Below are 17,107 nucleotides of genomic sequence, written 5' to 3'. Positions count from 1 at the left end.
TGGATTCGGACGAAATTTGGTGGAGAGGTTGGGTATGTGATGCGGATTAAAGGATCCAAAATATAATCAGCTTATTTTTGTCAACTAACCAACTCATCCACTTAGTTTTGTCATAACTCATTCACAACTTTTTGAGATAACATGCTACACATCGTTTTTGGCCCCATCTCTCAATGGTGAAGAAACACTTTTAAAATGAAAAATTCTCTTTTCGGATCAAGATTTGGATCTTCACAAAAATGGAACCAATTAGTTCTTGTCACGCAACCAACCTGTCTACCAGGTTTCATCCAAATCCATCCACAACTTTTTGAGATATCATACACACAAACAAACAGACAAACAAACAAGAAAGATGCGAAATCCCAAAAAGAATTTAACCTTAAAAATAATTGGCAGTGGAACTCAAAGACCAAATAGGTAAATCCTGTTCAAATTTCAAGTCAATCAGATTAAAATGGAGGATTTTAGAAATTACACTGAAATTGCTGACCTTAGGCCTATGTTTACCGTTTGGCCTATGTTGACCCCAAAAATAATTGGTGGTTGAATTCAGTGAGCGGACATGCAAATCCTCTTCAAATTTCAAGTCAATCGGATGCAAATTGACAATTTTAGAGATTCGGCCTATTTTTAACTTTTGGCCTATGTTGACCTCAAAATAATTGGTGGTTAAATTTGCAGACCTGGTGTACAAACCCTCTTCAAATATCAAGTCAATCGGATGAAAATTGATGATTTTAGTAATTCAACAAAGTTGTTGACCTTTAACTATTGACCTTTTGACCTCAAAATCGATAGGCTTATTGCAAATGATCAACTCTACCATTTTGTGAAGTTTCATGCAGATTGGTTTAAAATTATGACCTGTAAGCGATTGACAAACAGACAGAATAACACACAAGACTAACCAATATACTTGAAAAATTGGATCTTCTGATCTTCCCCAAAATTTAATCAATTCTTCCTTGTCACATCCCCTACCTGTCCACCAAGTTTGGACCGATTGCGTCCACAACTTTTTGAGATATCCTGTTCACAGACAAACGGCCAGTGGTGAAAACATAAGCTCTGTACACCTTTGGTGGTGGAGGTAACACAGAGATGTACAGAGTGGCCACAACGGCCCGATGCACGCAATATATTATAATTTATCTGTATGCTCCCCTCCATTTTCCAGACAAATTTGATTTTTCTCCATGTTCTTCTTGACATCGTGTTCCATGTTGAGGGTTGGAGCTCATAAAAGCAGGCCCTGGCAGCTGTTTTGAGGTCTTCAACTGTTGTTAGGTGGAGATGAGAAATTTCCTCTTCCCCAATGCCCTAAATCGAGTTGTCACATGTTAAGCCCAGACTTCGAGGAGGCCCCGCTATCTCAGATCCACGTCCAATCCATCATCCACTGAATTTGTCGTCGATACATTCTCTAACTGCGAGAGCATAATGTGCTGGTATACCATCTTGTTGCAGGATAGCTGTTGCCTCGACACCTCTCTCATGCAGTTGTGGAACAAACCACGTTTGAAGCATGTTCAAACTAGAACGGCACTCAGTAGAGAGCAAACCTCCGCCTGGTTGGCCATATCACTCAATGGTGAAGAATCATTTAAAAATATATGCCAGCTGGATCCGGATTTTCACCAAAATTGAATCGAAATCTTCCTTGTCACACATACAACCTGTCCAACAAGTTTCGTCCAAATCCATCCATACCTTTTTGAGATATCCTGCTATGTATCGTTTTTGTACCTATCTCCCAATGGTGAAGTACAGTGCATTCAGAAAGTATTCAGACCCCATCACTTTTTTCACATTTTGTTATGTTGCAGCCTTGTGCTGAAATCGTTTAAATTCATTTTTTCCCTCATCAATCTCCACTCAATATCCCATAATGACAAAGAGAAAACAGGATTTTAGAAAGTTTTGCAAATTTATTAAAAAGAAAAAACTGAAATATCACATTGACATAAGTATTCAGACCCTTCACTCAGTACTTAGTTGAAGCACCTTTGGCAGCGATTACAGCCTCGAGTCTTCTTGGGTATGACGCGACAAGCTTTGCACACCTGGATTTGGGGATTTTCTGCCAATCTTCTCTGCAGATCCTCTCAAGCTCTGTCAGGTTGGATGGGGACCGTCGGTGGACAGCCATTTTTAAGTCTCTCCAGAGATGTTCGATTGGGTTCAAGTCAGGGCTCTGGCTGGGCCACTCAAGGACCTTCACAGAGTTGTCCCTAAGCCACTCCTGCGTTGTCTTGGCTGTGTTCTTAGGGTCATTGTCCTGTTGGAAGGTGAACCTTCGGCCCAGTCTGAGGTCCTGAGCGCTCTGTTTCAGGTTTTCATTGATATCTCTGTACTTTGCTGCGTTAATTATTCCCTCAACCCTGACCATCCCCCCAGTCCCTGCTGCTGAAAAACACCCCCACAGCAGGATGCTGTCACCACCATGCTTCACCGTTGGGATGATATTGGGCAGGTGATGAGTGGTGCTTTGTTTCCTCCAGACATGACGCTTAGAATTGAGGCCAAACAGTTCAATCTTGGTTTCATCAGACCACAGAATCTTGTTTCTCACAGTCTGAGAGTCCTTTAGGTGTTTTTTTTACAAACTCCAAGTGGGATTTCATGTGTCTTTCACTGAGGAAAGGCTTCCGTCTGGCCACTCTGCCATAAAGCCCAGATCGGTGGATTGTTGCAGTGATGGTTGTCCTTCTGGAAGTTTCTCCCATCTCCACACAGGATCTCTGAAGCTCAGACAGAGTGACCACGGGGTTCTTGGTCACCTCTATTACCAAGGCCCTTCTCCCCCGATTGCTCAGTTTGGCCGGGCGGCCAGCTCTAGGAAGAGTCCTGGTTGTTCCAAACTTCTTCCATTTAAGAATTATGGAGGCCACTGTGCTCTTGGGAACCTTCAATGCAGCATAGATTTTTTTGTAGGCTTCCCCAGATCTGTGCCTCGACACAATCCTGTCTCTGAGCTCTGCAGGCAGTTCCTTCGACCTCATGGCTTGGTTTTTGCTCTGATATGCATTGTCAGCTGTGAGACCTTATATAGACAGGTGTGTGCCTTTCCAAATCATGTCCAATCAATTGAATTTACCACAGGTGGACTCCAATCAAGGTGTATAAACATCTCAAAGATGATCAAGACAAATGGGAGGCACCTGAGCTAAATTTCAAGTGTCATAGCAAAGGGTATGAATACTTATGTAAATGTGATATTACAGTTTTTTGTTTTTAATAAATTTGCAAAATTTCTAAAATCCTGTTTTCTCTTTGTCATTATGGGGTATTTTGTGTGGATTGATGAGGGAAAAAATGAATTTAAACGCTTTCAGCATAAGGCTGCAACATAACAAAATGTGAAAAAAGTGAAGGGGTCTGAATACTTTCTGAATGCACTGTATCACTTTAAAAAAAAATTTCTCATATCCGAATCCATATTCAGATCATCACCAAAATCGAATCTATCTGTCCTTGTCAGACACCCAAACGGTCCACCAAGTTTCGTCCAAATCAGTCCACAACTTTTTTGAGATATCCTGCTATGTATCGTTTTTAACCCAATCTCCCAATGGTGAAGAATCACTTTAAAAATTTTAGTAGCCGAATCCGAAACCGGATCTTCACCAAAATCTAATCATTTCGTCCTTGTTGCATATGCTACATCTCTGCCAAATATCGTCTGAATCCGTCCATGACTTTTTGAGATATTTGGTTCACAAACGGACAAACGGACAGACAGGGATGAAAACATAACCTCCATCCACCTATGGTGGTGGAGGTAATAAGCAGTGTGATTGACACTTGCATCGAAAAAATATGGCCCTGTGAAGTGATCTTCTGAAATTGCTGCCCACATCATGACATAAGGAGGATGCTGTTCAATGCTGTTTGTGACATGAGGAGGATGCTGTTCAATTTCATCATAAAAATGAGGATTTTTTTTTGCACCAAAAATAAACATTCCTGGATCGATTGCTGAGGTAAATAGCACACTCAACCAAAAAAAATACACTTCGTCTTGATTTAATGGTGGGAAATTGCTGCAGAAGAGCCTTGCTCTAAATCAAGTCAAATCAAGGACATTCCCTGCTGAAAAAGCCTTCTTCTCCCATGCCCGCATCGTGTCGAGCGTAGGAGCTGACTTATCGAACCTCTGCGAAAATCTTGGCCTTATGTATTCAAAACTTGCTCCTTCTCGCGCGTGGGCCTGAACTCAAACACAAGTAATCAGTTCTGTCATCACTTCTATCGTGTACTCGCTGGTGTCCGTCTTTCTGAAGCTGTAGCTGGAAAATAAACAATTAACAGAGGACACACTTTGTGCATTGGGACTTTGTGGCCACTCTAAACTCTTTTCCTTGATGAGAATAATCTTCAAGTTTCTAATAACTTTAATAAAGTATGCAATTTTCCAGTATCATCGCATTGTTCCCTGCCCCTCCGACAAGGTTGGAGATGGAGTATATTAAAATGAGCACTGTCCGACATCCCGACCACCGACTGACCAACCGATCATCTGTCCATGTACTTTTTTGTGTACGCAATAGTTTAAAATCCGTTGAACATTTAGCTTTCATATTGCAGGTATCTAGTCCTCATGACATTATCTCAACCTAATTAGATCATGGCTGTGATTGGCTGAATTATGTTGCCATGGCAAAGTATCAGCTCCTTGTTATTTATGGAGATAATTATACCTGACTTTCTACAATACCGACCCGATGCATCTTTCAAACTCCTAGAAAGTTTAAAAAAATAAGCATTCTGTTGCACAAGTTGTTTTCAAGACTTGCACTAAACGTTTGAAGATAAAAGAGGAAAGAAAATCCATGATTTATTTCAATTCGCAATATAACACGAATGCATTGTGTGTATACAAAAGCTTTTACAAAAGATGCATTGACAGTTTTTAAGATTATAGATTAGCACAAATGAAGGATGTAAACATTTTGTATATATTTTAGGAAGGAAAAAAAGAAGAAGAAGAATGCTCTCATGTGTTGTAAAGTAAAACCAGAAAGTTGTAGACAAGCTATTGTGTATAATTTAGTGGCATTTTTATAAGATTGCAGCCCAAAGGGCCTTGTATTTTTGAATCGCCCACCTCCATTATCATGCCTTTACTGAGAGAGGTCACGCCAACAAACCTGTCAGCATTTCCAACACAAATCATAGCCTTTCCTCATCGTTCACATAACCCATGTCTCTTCCTGCAGGCCAGGTCTGATCCTGCAGGTTTTGAATTTCATCCTTTGCAGGAGATGACAAATGACTGACATTCAGTCAGGAAGTTTCCCCCCAATTTCCCCATTATTCACCTTCAATATGTGTAAGCAATGTGCATTGTGAAAATGCATCTCTCCAACAGAATGGTGAACAACATTTTCATCTGCAGCGTTTTTCGACAGATGGTAAAAACCTAATTTCCAATATGGCTGCTAACCTAAGTGCTTTCTTTTTGTCTAAAAAATGGGCCAGTTATGCAATGGCTTGGTTTCTGTAGTTACGCAGCTGTCGAACCATTTGGAGAAACTTTGAAAATGTAATGCCTTCAATTCACAGATTACCTTTTACATTCATGAAAAATTAAGCTGATTTCAAACAAGCACTATGTGTCTCCACAACCTGTCAAGGTCACTGTTTCATTGGGAATGGTTGCGACACATTTTCAGATTTGCCCTTGAGACATGCATGCGTGTATTTCATTGTGTTTTTTATCATTGATATTGATTCCCATTCTACTCTGTGAGTCTATTTGATGACAAAGGCTACGGTGAACAAAGACTTGTATGGATGTACTGGATACGTGCTACTCAGGTGAAAAGGAAGCCAATTCTAACTATGTCTATGTGATGAATTATATTTATTATATTTATCGAAAATAATATTTCTTTTATTTATCGAAAATTATCTTTATTATATATTTTTAAAAATTACGACAATTATGTGTAAATTATATTTATCGAAAATTATATTTATTATATTTTTTAAAAATTACAATTATGTTTAAATTATATTTATCGAAAATTATATTTATGGTATTTTTAAAAAATTACGACAATTATGTTTAAATTATATTTATCGAAAATTATATTTATTATATTTTTAAAAAATTACGACAATTATGTTTAAATTATATTTATCGAAAATTATATTCATTATATTTTTAAAAAATTACGACAATTATGTTTAAATTATATTTATCGAAAATTATATTTATGGTATTTGAAAAAAATTACGACAATTATGTGTAAATTATATTTATTGAAAATTATATTGATTATATATTTTTTAATTTCAAAGACAATTATATGTACAATTATATGTTTCCTAACTCTTATGAAATTCAGGAATGGTTCCTTATAAAATTATTATTTGCCTCCTTACTTAAGTTAATGAATGCAAATTGTAAACCTAAAAATTAATTGGACATTTGCATATGTATTTGTGTTTCAAATAGTGATTACCACCACAATAAGAAGATGCTATCAATTAAATAGAAAATGTAATAAAAATAATAATATTGATAATAATAACTTTTTAAAATAGTGTTTATTTTTCTTTGAGCGAAGACTTTATATAAGTATAATATCAACAACAATTAAAGTTTTTCAGCGCTGTTCTTTTTGCATATATATTTCAAATTTTCTGATGCAATATTAATACCAAATGAATACATTGCGAAAATGACCCTGGGATACTCATTAAAAGTCACACGATATCATAATTTAACTCTGGGCACTTTTGCTCGGCTGTAATGGCACATCTGCAGTATTGACCAGGACAGGAGAACAGCCATGATAACTGCTGTTTTCTAATTACTATGATGTGCACTTTTATATTTTAACATGGCCACCGTGAAAGCAGAAATTTACATCAAAATTAATTTCATGCTTCCAGCGCTTGCTCATCAAACACACCATTACCTCCTGGCCATTCAAAAAAAAAAAAACTCCTCCGTGACATTATATTTGCATCGTGATGCTTTGGGTGCATCATCCTCTGCTATGTCTTTCCACCATGAGAAGCACAGATTGCAGAGACATTAATTTTATGCTCCACAGAATGAAATTCTGGCAGTGGCTATAGTGTGAAATTAATGATCGTTTTCAGAATCCTCCTGTTTTAGTGAAATTGTTCAACGTTGAGTTGATGCCTGTTGTTTTGACAAGGTCAAATTTACCTTCTGTGAGAATCAGAGGGGGGGGGGGGGAGGGGGGGGGAGGTATTCTAGAGAATTTCCAAAAAAGCTTGCGAGTCGTTTCTAAAAGGTGCAAGTCCCAGTGTCACCCCAAGACCAGTTATTGGTTCATATTTACTCTTGGGACAAACTGCATTCTACGAACAATTGCGATTGTTGGTGTGTTCCAGAATAGGAACATGATGTGCAAGCCTCAAACCCAAGAGGCAAACCCACTGGTACGGCCAGTTTGCACCTGAGCTGCAAAACATGTGGTCGTGTTCTTTGTCAACTGAATCATTCATTCCGCAGTAGTCCTCATGAGCCTGGCGTTTTTTCTTTCTGTGGTTGTGTGGTCAGCATTTTTGTGTGGTCATTCTAAAGTAGTGGTTATGAGTACAACAAGCAGGGATATTACAATTATGAGAAATTTCCCAATATCTCATCAGTTCCAATGAATAACTTGCTCAAAACATCCCATGGTGTGAATAGTAGGTGATTATTGCCAGCACCCTCAACAAATTCAAGATTTCGGCCACCTTCATTTGAATGTCAAACCTGTCCAGCTGCTTCAAAAAGACCTGTGCAACCCCTACAAGAAGGTGGGCGTACTTGGAACATTTATACATATAATAGTGGACTTTTACATAAACACAAAAAATTTATTTCAGGATTCATACAATCTAAACATGTGATGATATATTAAATAACTAGAACGGCACTCAGTAGAGCACACGTCGCCACCAGGCTGAAAAGTTTAAGTTTTGTATTCCGTTGATAGGCCGCATCTGGAGCCTGACCTAAACCAAAATCTAATCAGCTTGTTTTTGTCACCGAACCAGCTCATCCACCAAGTTTGGTAAGAACTTGACCACAAGTTTTTGAAATATCGTGCTATATATAGTTTTTGGCACCATCTCTCAATGGTGAAGAATCACTTTAAAATTATAAATTACTCAGATTTGGATCTTTACCAAAGTCAAATAAATTTGTTCTTGTCACACACCCAATGTGTCCACCAAATTTCGTCTGGAATACGTAATTAACTTTTTGAGATATTGTACTATACTGTATATAGTTTTTGCATATGCCCTATCTCTCAATAGTGAAGAATCTCTGAAAACATTATCATATCCTGATCCGTATCTTCACCAAAATGTAATCATTTTGTCCTTGTCACACACCCAACCTCCCCAGTAAATTTTGTCCGAATCTGGCCACAATTTTTTGAGATATCCTGCGTACAGACAAACAGACAGACGGGTGAAAACATAAGCTCCTCCCACCATTGGAGGTGGAGGTAATAAAAAACAAGACTGACCGCACTGCGATCACAACCTACGACAAAATGCAGTTACGGCCGATTGGGAAACGCACATTTATTAAAGCACTCTTTAATGATGAACACCACGATTGGGAAACACATTTAATGCGCTATTAAATAATTTTTGTATCATGACGCTTGATGACGTAAAGTATTGTTGCGGTTTTGCAATAAAGGCAAACCCCCTATAGTTAATTGCATGACAACATGTAGCCGGCAGTAGTTAGTTATTTCTTTACATTAAATGTAAAGATTAGCTCCCCTCCCAATGTTTAGTAATCCACACCAATATGCGTTGAGTTAGGCAGGATTTCAAACCTCCGTGTGGTTGGGGGAAGACGTTTTCATGTGCAGGAAGGCGTGGCTATAAGAACAGGCCATGTAACCAACAGGTGACCAATCAGGTCGAGCCTACGTCACCAGCGAGCGACCAATGAGGGGTCGTGGACACGTCATCGGCAGTCGACCAATGGTGGGTTGTAAAACCTCCCCGAATGAAAGAGGGAAGGAGGAATCAAACCTTCCTAGGGGGAGGCAGGGCTGAATGACCACACGTGACCAACCTCGGCCAATGGGAGGCGTGGAACCTAATAGAAGAACTTCCACCCAATAAAGATCCATGCCCATCATCAAACGAGTTCTCTCTCTCGGCGTTCATCTCGAAGCTGGCTGTCCGATGTGCTGGTTCGCCTTTCCTGTGCTGCAATTCATCCGAGCTGGATCGTTGTTCTTGCGGACCTTCAAGCTGCGCGTCCTGAACGGCCGTGAGCTGCGCACGGAAGCTGGCGGACCCAAGTCAGCATCGGCACGTACATCGGTACGAATTAACCTGTGCAATTCATTCCCGTCTGTGTGTGAAGGCACCTGTTGGGATTAGGATAGGTAAGAATTGCTAAGTTAAGACTGTCTCTCGTCTCTTTGCCTTGTAAATAAAAGGCTGTACATTGTGTTCTTTTCAAACCTGTTAGTAATGTCTTTTCCTTCATTGGCCTAGCATCGTCTGAAACCGAATTCGACTAGTCAATCAGGCCCATCAATCACGGAATATAACACCGCGACCCACACTGTGCGATCCACTCGGCACACCATAAGGTGTGGGAACGCGAGGCTTTAACACCCGGTCTTTCTGGCCGCGTGTCTCGAAAGTATTTGGGATTCATTGTCCAGCAACCCTTCGGCATGTGCCTGGGAGACTGGCGATTGAAGTTGCTTCGCAACCCGTCGACCACGAGTTTAGTCGTGGCCAGCGACCTGTGGATTCGGAGTCTGAGGGGGAAACGGGGTCATAACCCCGCCCCCCCCTCCATTAGTACGTCGACAGACCCGGGATCCGCAACAGTATGTAATGCTTGATTACCATGTGTCTGACATGCCATGCGTCCTGACATACTGTACGTTCTAATGGAATTGATTAAACCTGACTATTATTCGACGACATGTGATTAGACTTTTCAGGTTTTCAAGTGGCATCATTTTGCCTTTCATGTTATAATATGTAAACATGCTTAAGCTCGGGTTGATCGTTGGCTTTCCGTAAACGGGTGCAACCAGAGGTGAGACGAGTGGGTTTGGTTGGTTGCGGGTGGAATAAAGGATTGACTGGGATTCAAAATGCCTTGGACGTCTTTCTCTTCCACATTAAAATCCCTCATCGCCAATAACAATTGACCCAAACAAAAGCAATGGAAATCTGACACAACAAACCTGGGCAGTTTATAATCAGCAGAGGCCTATAGGCCCAATGTGTAAGGCTCAGCAGAAAACCAAGATGGTGGCTATACCATTTGATCTTGGCACTATGTGGGTGGAATCAAGTGACAAATCTGGGTGTGGTCTGGCAGCTGTCTGACCATTGGGTGCACATTTCGAAAATCGACTCACAATTAGAACCCCAGCAACAACAACAACAACAGCAACAATAAGCTCTCGACACGTCACAGGAAAGAAAACAAGCGTTATGCCTCGGTCCCCCGTCAATGAAGTGATGCGAGTTTAAAAAGTGGACGACGCAAGGCGGCCATCTTGGATTTTGACTTGGCGACCCAATTTTCAATAGCGTTCTTCCTTATGCCTAGGTACACCCACACACCAGATTAGAAGTTAGCAGTTCGTTTATTTTTCAAGATATTCCGCTCACAAGGTTCAGACATATATATGGTGGCGGCCATCTTGGATTTTGACGTGGCCACGCAATTTTCAATAGCGTTCTTCCTTATGCCTAGATACACCCACACACCTAATTAGAAGTTGGTACTTCGCTTATTTTTCAAGATATTCCACTCACAAGGTTCAGATATAAATGGCGGCGGCCATCTTTGGATTTTGACGTGGCAACCCAATTTTCAATAGCGTTCTTCCTTATGCATAGATACACTCACACACCAGATTAGAAGTTAGTAGTTCGCTTTTTTTTCAAGATATTTCGCTCACAAGGTTCAGACATACATGGCGGCGGCCATCTTGGATTTTGACGTGGGAACCCAATTTTCAATAGGGTTCTTCCTTATGCGTAGATCCACCCACACACCAGATTAGAAGTTAGTAGTTCGTTTATTTTTCAAGATATTCCGCTCACAAGGTTCAGACATACATGGCGGTGGCCATCTTGGATTTTGACGTGGGTTGCACCCACACACCAAATTAGAATTCGGTCCTTCGCTTACGCACGCATGCACGCACGGACGCACGCACGCACACACGGATGGACGCACACACGGACGGAGGGGAAAACCATAGTCCCCCTTTCGCTCCGCGGTGTGACGGGGGGACAAAAAAAAACGATGGTATTTTCTTTGCCAACATAAATTTTACATTGTAAACATCGACTAGTCATCCAAGCCCTCCCACAGATTCCCCGATGTCCTTGCTCTCAAATGTTGTGTTTGTATGCTTCCCCTTCAATAGCCTGGTGTTGGCCTCGCGGTTAGGGTGCCGGCTTGGGATCCTCGGATTCTAGGTTCGAATCCCAGTCGATCACTGAAGTCAACTACCAGGCGGGTTGACAGTTGACTCAGCCTGTCATCCTTCCGAGGTCGGCAAATTGAGTACCAGTTCACTGGTAATTCCCTGTGTGTTGCAAGAGGCGACCAACAGGGTTGGTGGCAGGAAGGGCATCTGGCCATAAAACATTGCTTCAAAAAGGGGACCACAGTGCCCCAAAAAGGCCAACCCCTGCTCTGCGGGGAAAAATGGCTTCTAAAGGCAGTTGGTATGCTTCCCCATCTTGTCTACCGCTACCCTTATTATATGTTTTGTGTGTCTCTTTGATTTTTTTGTGTGATAAATGTTAGCTCTTTCACGAGCCTCGATCCTGTATATTATAAAATAAAAAAAAATCACTTTGCACCTTTGTTTCCATATTTTCATAAAAATATGTAATCCTCTGTTTTGATATTCCATGTACACTCAAATGTATTCATATTGCATTTATAAAGGAGCAGAACATTGAACTCTATACTCCATAAAGATACTGAACATGATATCAGTATAAATGAAAGTTAGTGTTGTTGTGATACAAAAACATCATGTTTGTCTAAAATAAGCATCAGTTAGCAATAGTACCAGTCTATGAAGTATCAGTTAAAGATCACATTGACAAGAGTGGCTTTAATAATGTTTGTGACCACCAAGTGTCCCCAATACAGGGTTGTCATCGACTAAACTAACAGGAAAAATCCAGCTTTCACTGTGTCATTCATCGACCAGACCCACTTCCAGTTGATCAAGAGAATGCAGGTAAACTTGAGGTCCAGACACACCCTTCATTCATTCGGATATCCAAAGTATGTCCAATCTGACAAGTACGGATTTTGCGCAGGCCAGTCGATGCGAGTGATGTTGTCATCCTGAATGGCAGTAGTGAAGTGTGTCCAGTGCACACCCTGAAGGAAGGACATTCTGAAGGAAGTAGTGACATGTGTGCAGCGTGTAAGGATGCTGTCATCCATACAGGTGAAGTTTAGACCTTGTTTTGGTCCAGTGGACATCTACAGGTGTAATGTTCTTGTCGCTATATTTGACGCCAGTCACAGCAACCTGAGGAATGATGACAAGATCAGTTCATTGGCCGCCTTGGATGCCATATAATAACATCAGATTACCTAAACCAAACCAACAATGATGTTCCCAATGTAATAATTATCAAATTGCTCCCTCATTCTTATCTGAACTCGAGCACATCCATCGTTGAAATCTTTGCAGAATCTCGACTCATCAGTGAAATTTGCATGGCATAAAAATCCCTTTTCAGTTGCAATGTTGTGTTGCCCATTAAAAACACTGCTGTTGATGGCACTGTGTTAGAGGGATGTAGACCGTAGAGTAGTGGTCTTTTGAACCTCAAAGTTTGAAGCCTGATAGTTGATTCCTTTTTAACAAGTCGTTCTGGAGAGCCTGATTTAAAAAGTGGTTCTTTCGGAAAGGGTGGCAATAGAACAATCCTCATGCGTGTTTGTAACCAATGTCACCTGAACGAGGTCTTTCCATGGCCTGTCCAGTTTGATAGTACCTTACCAGTGGCCTATAAATGACACTGCAATGACCTATATAGAGAAGCATCAGTAGTTTGGGTACTTCCACCTCAGAGTGAGCCACTTCATTCCAAGTTACATGGTGCCTATTCATTCTGAAACTGACAGACCACGTATGTGGCCAATTTACAGTGTAGTGACATGGGTCTTGTGCAGACGTGTACGTAGTTTATGTGCGAGACGTGATTTGCCTGTGACTTTACAGGATCACTCAGTTCAGGTGAGGATAAATGCAGCACAACTTGTTCCACCTTCAATTTACTCATTGTGTTTCTTTCCTCAATCGCCACGATCTGTATAGGCCTACACATGGTCAATACATTTTGAACTGAGAATTCGTAGTTTATGTAAAAGTTTAAAAGGTGTTGGTTGCTTAATGGTTTTTTTCTTGAGTATATTATCTGGCCAGTAGTCCCTCAGCTATTTTCTTTATCTATACTATAAGAGAGCTGTTTGGCTATGTGTGTGTATGTGTGCGTGTGTGTGTCGCCCTTTTTCTCAGATGACTAAACGGATCTTCGTAAAACTTTCAGGGGTTCATCAGTGAGTGCTGGGGAGTGTTTTAGGCAAAAAGAAACAAAGGGATTTTTTTTTAAATTAAAACATTTTTTGAAAAAAAAGTTCGTTTTTTTGGATTTTTAAAAAATCGCTCTATGGTGCCTGAGCCTTGGTAGCTATATGAAAGGTAATACGTATTAAATTATCCCCAATTAGTGTGTTTGTTTAATATATTCATTATAAATTTTCCTTATTGGGTGAAGGAAAGGGAGTGTGTTAGGCATCTACAAAAAATATAAAAGAAAAAAACATTGATTTCTTCAAAATGCCAACAGGATTAGAACATCACTGGGCAACACTGGGTACTCCTGCTAGACACCTATAAGATTGAAATCAGGAAAAATATTTGATCCCTTAATAAATCATTTGGTCCCTTAATAAATCAGGAAAAAAAAATCAGGAAAAAAAAATTTGTATGTTTTCTGAGACTTCCAATCTGCTTGAAGTCCTCTTATTCAAAAACACCTCTTCAATTACCTCATCGTTTCCTTTTAAGAAAGGCAGTTGTTGATTCTTAAATAGTTATTGTCTTTTTTATTTCATTAAATATACAGTAGATGTAAAATAATTGTTGAAATATCTGAAATCACTTATTAATTACTGTCCAATATTCTCTATATAACACATAAAAGTTAAATGCTTACCCTTATCATAGTTTTCTTTAAGTATATACTTTACTGTTTTGTCGTTCGACCTAATATTCATCACTACATGACCAAAAGTATGTGGACATCCAAACATCAAACATCTCATTCCAAAATCATGGCATCAATATGGAGTTGGTCCCCCCCACCCCCCTTCCCCCTTTTGCTGCTATAACAGCCTCCACTCTTCTGGGAAGGCTTTCCACGAGATGTTGGAACATTGCTGCTGAGATTTGCTTCCATTCAGCCACAAGAGCATTAGTGAGGTGGGGCACTGATGTTGGGGGATTCGGCCTGGCTCGCTGTCGGCATTCCAATCCATCCCAAAGGTGTTCGATGGGGTTGAGGTCAGAGCTCTGTGCAGGCCAGTCAAGTTCTTCCACACCGATCTCGACAAACCATTTCTGTATGGACCTCGCTTTGTGCACAGGGGCATTGTCATGCTGAAACAGGGTAGGGCCTTCCCCAAACTGTTGCCACAAAGTTGGAAGCACACAATCGTCTAGAATGTCATTATATGCTGTTGTGTTAAGATAAAGTGAGAATTCCTCAACTAGGGAAGTAATACGTTTAGTTTACATCTGCACATTTTCCTTGTTGAAAGAGCATTCATTGTCAGCGTACTTGAAGTTTTACAGAAGGTGCGTATTTTTCTGTGAGGCGTGAAGTCGTTTTCTTCAAATAACGAGCTTTAGCATCATCCTTCAGATCAAAATAAACTTCTTCTTCTTTATAATCTTCATCATCATCAGCAGCAGCAACAGCATAAATTACATTCAATTGTGCTTATCAATACTCAGGATGGAGACCACCAAAAACATGTGGCATAGAAATTAAATAAATGGACCAAACATAAAAGTTCTCATTACATAGAGTCTACATGAATATTGTAGTAATAAGGGATTGTATTCCATCATCTTTCAAAGTCCAGTTATATAATTGTGAGAAATTTCTGGATGTAAACAATGGGTAGCACAGATTTGTGCATAAAGCATTTGTTTTAAACAGACTCTAAACTTTTCCAGCAACGTGAAGAGGAAGTTAATCCCCCTCCCCCTAAACAGAATTTGCTGGCAAAATAAGTGGAATTTGCAATTGGTGAAGCTGCATTCCTGCCTCTGGCGTATTTCATAAAGCCTTATCAGGGCCCATACAGGGGTCTCTGAGAACATCCAATTTTCATATGAATCAATCATGAATATGTGCAGAGAACACATTCTGCAATTTAAAATTATGCTTCAGAAACGTAAGCTGAAGGATTTATGCTGAGATGACACATACATCAGGCTTGGTTGGTACAGACTGCGTGCCTCCACAACATTTGTGAGTTACTTTCATTATGGCTTGTTTTACAATGATTGGAGAGAGAACATGAAAACTGAAACAACAAACAAAAACGAATGTACTTGCGAATCTTCGATTTGGCAAGTCAAGACACAACGGAAACCCCCCCCCCCCCCCCCCCAAAAAAAAAAAAGACAAATATGACATGGTGTACAATAAACATTTAAAACAAAAGGAAATAAGTAAACAAAACAGTAGAAAAACTTCAACAGGAACAAAGTGTGAAAAGTCCTGTCAATGATGAGACATGCTATGAGCACGAACTTCATCCAAATGTGATCATATTCTCTTGAGGGGTGGGAGAGTCGGGGGGGGGGGGGGGGATAGCATAAATGTGAAATTCTCACACTACCTGGAATTTGAAGAAAGGTTGGATTACTTCCTGTTGCATACAATGATTTGAATTATTGTTTTCAGTTATTTTACAGCTATAGTTTGTGTGACGCCAAATATCCATATTGTGCCACCTCGACGTGTAAAGGTACAGAAATGAAGGTCATGTCAGATAAAAATGAACAAGCACAAAGTGCGCTTATCAGAGAGTACGCTGAAGGGTTGCGTAGGAAAAAAATGTCGGTCACATCTGCTACATACAAAACTAAAGTTCGAGTATCTTCTTTAAATGTTGCTTAGGCTCATATGAGAGCCTACCTGCCCTGCACCACTGATTGTCTAGGTAGGGATCACTTTCCAGTACCCCAGGCCATGGCAAAAAGAAAAAAAAAATTATAAAAAAAACCCGACATCGGTCAAAGCCGATTTTTTTTTTTTTTTTTTTTTAAATCATGGACGTATGGCTTTCATAAAAAGTGGGTCCCCCTTATGCCTCAATCTGGTACCTTTCGACATACTGTGCCGGGCCATGGAGTTATCCGTGGACTGGTGGCTTCATGGTCGGGAGAGGCAGCAGGTCCGAGTATGCACGTCATGAGACCGGCGCATGTCCCAAACCCGTAACAGTATTATATATGTATATGTATGTATATGTATATGTTTAATATTCGTGTCTTTTTCCATGTTTTTAAGATATTCCTACTAAAGTGAATACGCCTTTGAAGAGCGAATAGTAATGGGCAATGGTGGTACTCACATTGACATTCAAAACACTTAAAATGCCATTATGTGCATGCAAATCGCTCACCATTCCATGCTCTGTCCTCCATCCCCCCAAGTAGCCTACAGATGCACATGGTCCACCAGAAACCCTCGCCTAGTGAAACTGCCTAAATCCAGAACCACTACCCACCTCCATTGATTTATTCCTCTCTTTTCCCGCCTGCGGAACCACCTTCCACACTCTTCAATCTCAAGCTTCTCTCCTTGTCTTCAAGACAGCTGTTCACCACCATCTCAGGTAAACCCCCACCCAAAGCCATGGTCTTTTCTGCACCTGTTAAAGCAAGGTAAAGCAGATATATTTAAATTTGAGTTGGAAGGGTATCTTGATAGGAGGGAATTCCCTTGACAGAGGATAGGAGGGAATTTGGATATCGACATGATTGCACAGGCATTATGGGCCTAA

At 40.3% G+C, this 17,107-nt stretch overlaps 1 protein-coding gene across 1 annotated transcript in view; it reads right to left on the bottom strand.

Moving 5' to 3' along the window:
• Positions 1-10,820, bottom strand: part of LOC144893153 (uncharacterized) — an 87,809-nt gene extending 76,989 nt beyond the window's left edge. The window contains exon 1 of the mRNA XM_078782787.1: positions 10,747-10,820. The gene's annotated coding sequence lies outside the window, so the exon portion shown is untranslated. The remainder of the gene's footprint in view (positions 1-10,746) is intronic.
• Between the last annotated feature and the right edge of the window lie 6,287 nt (positions 10,821-17,107).

The sequence above is a fragment of the Myxine glutinosa genome, chromosome 8 (genome assembly GCF_964187855.1).
Source record: "Myxine glutinosa chromosome 8, kmMyxGlut1.1, whole genome shotgun sequence".
NCBI classification, from domain to species: Eukaryota; Metazoa; Chordata; class Myxini; order Myxiniformes; family Myxinidae; genus Myxine; species Myxine glutinosa.
The sequence above is the reverse complement of the archived record's forward strand: the minus strand, read 5'-3'. Positions and strand labels throughout refer to the sequence as shown.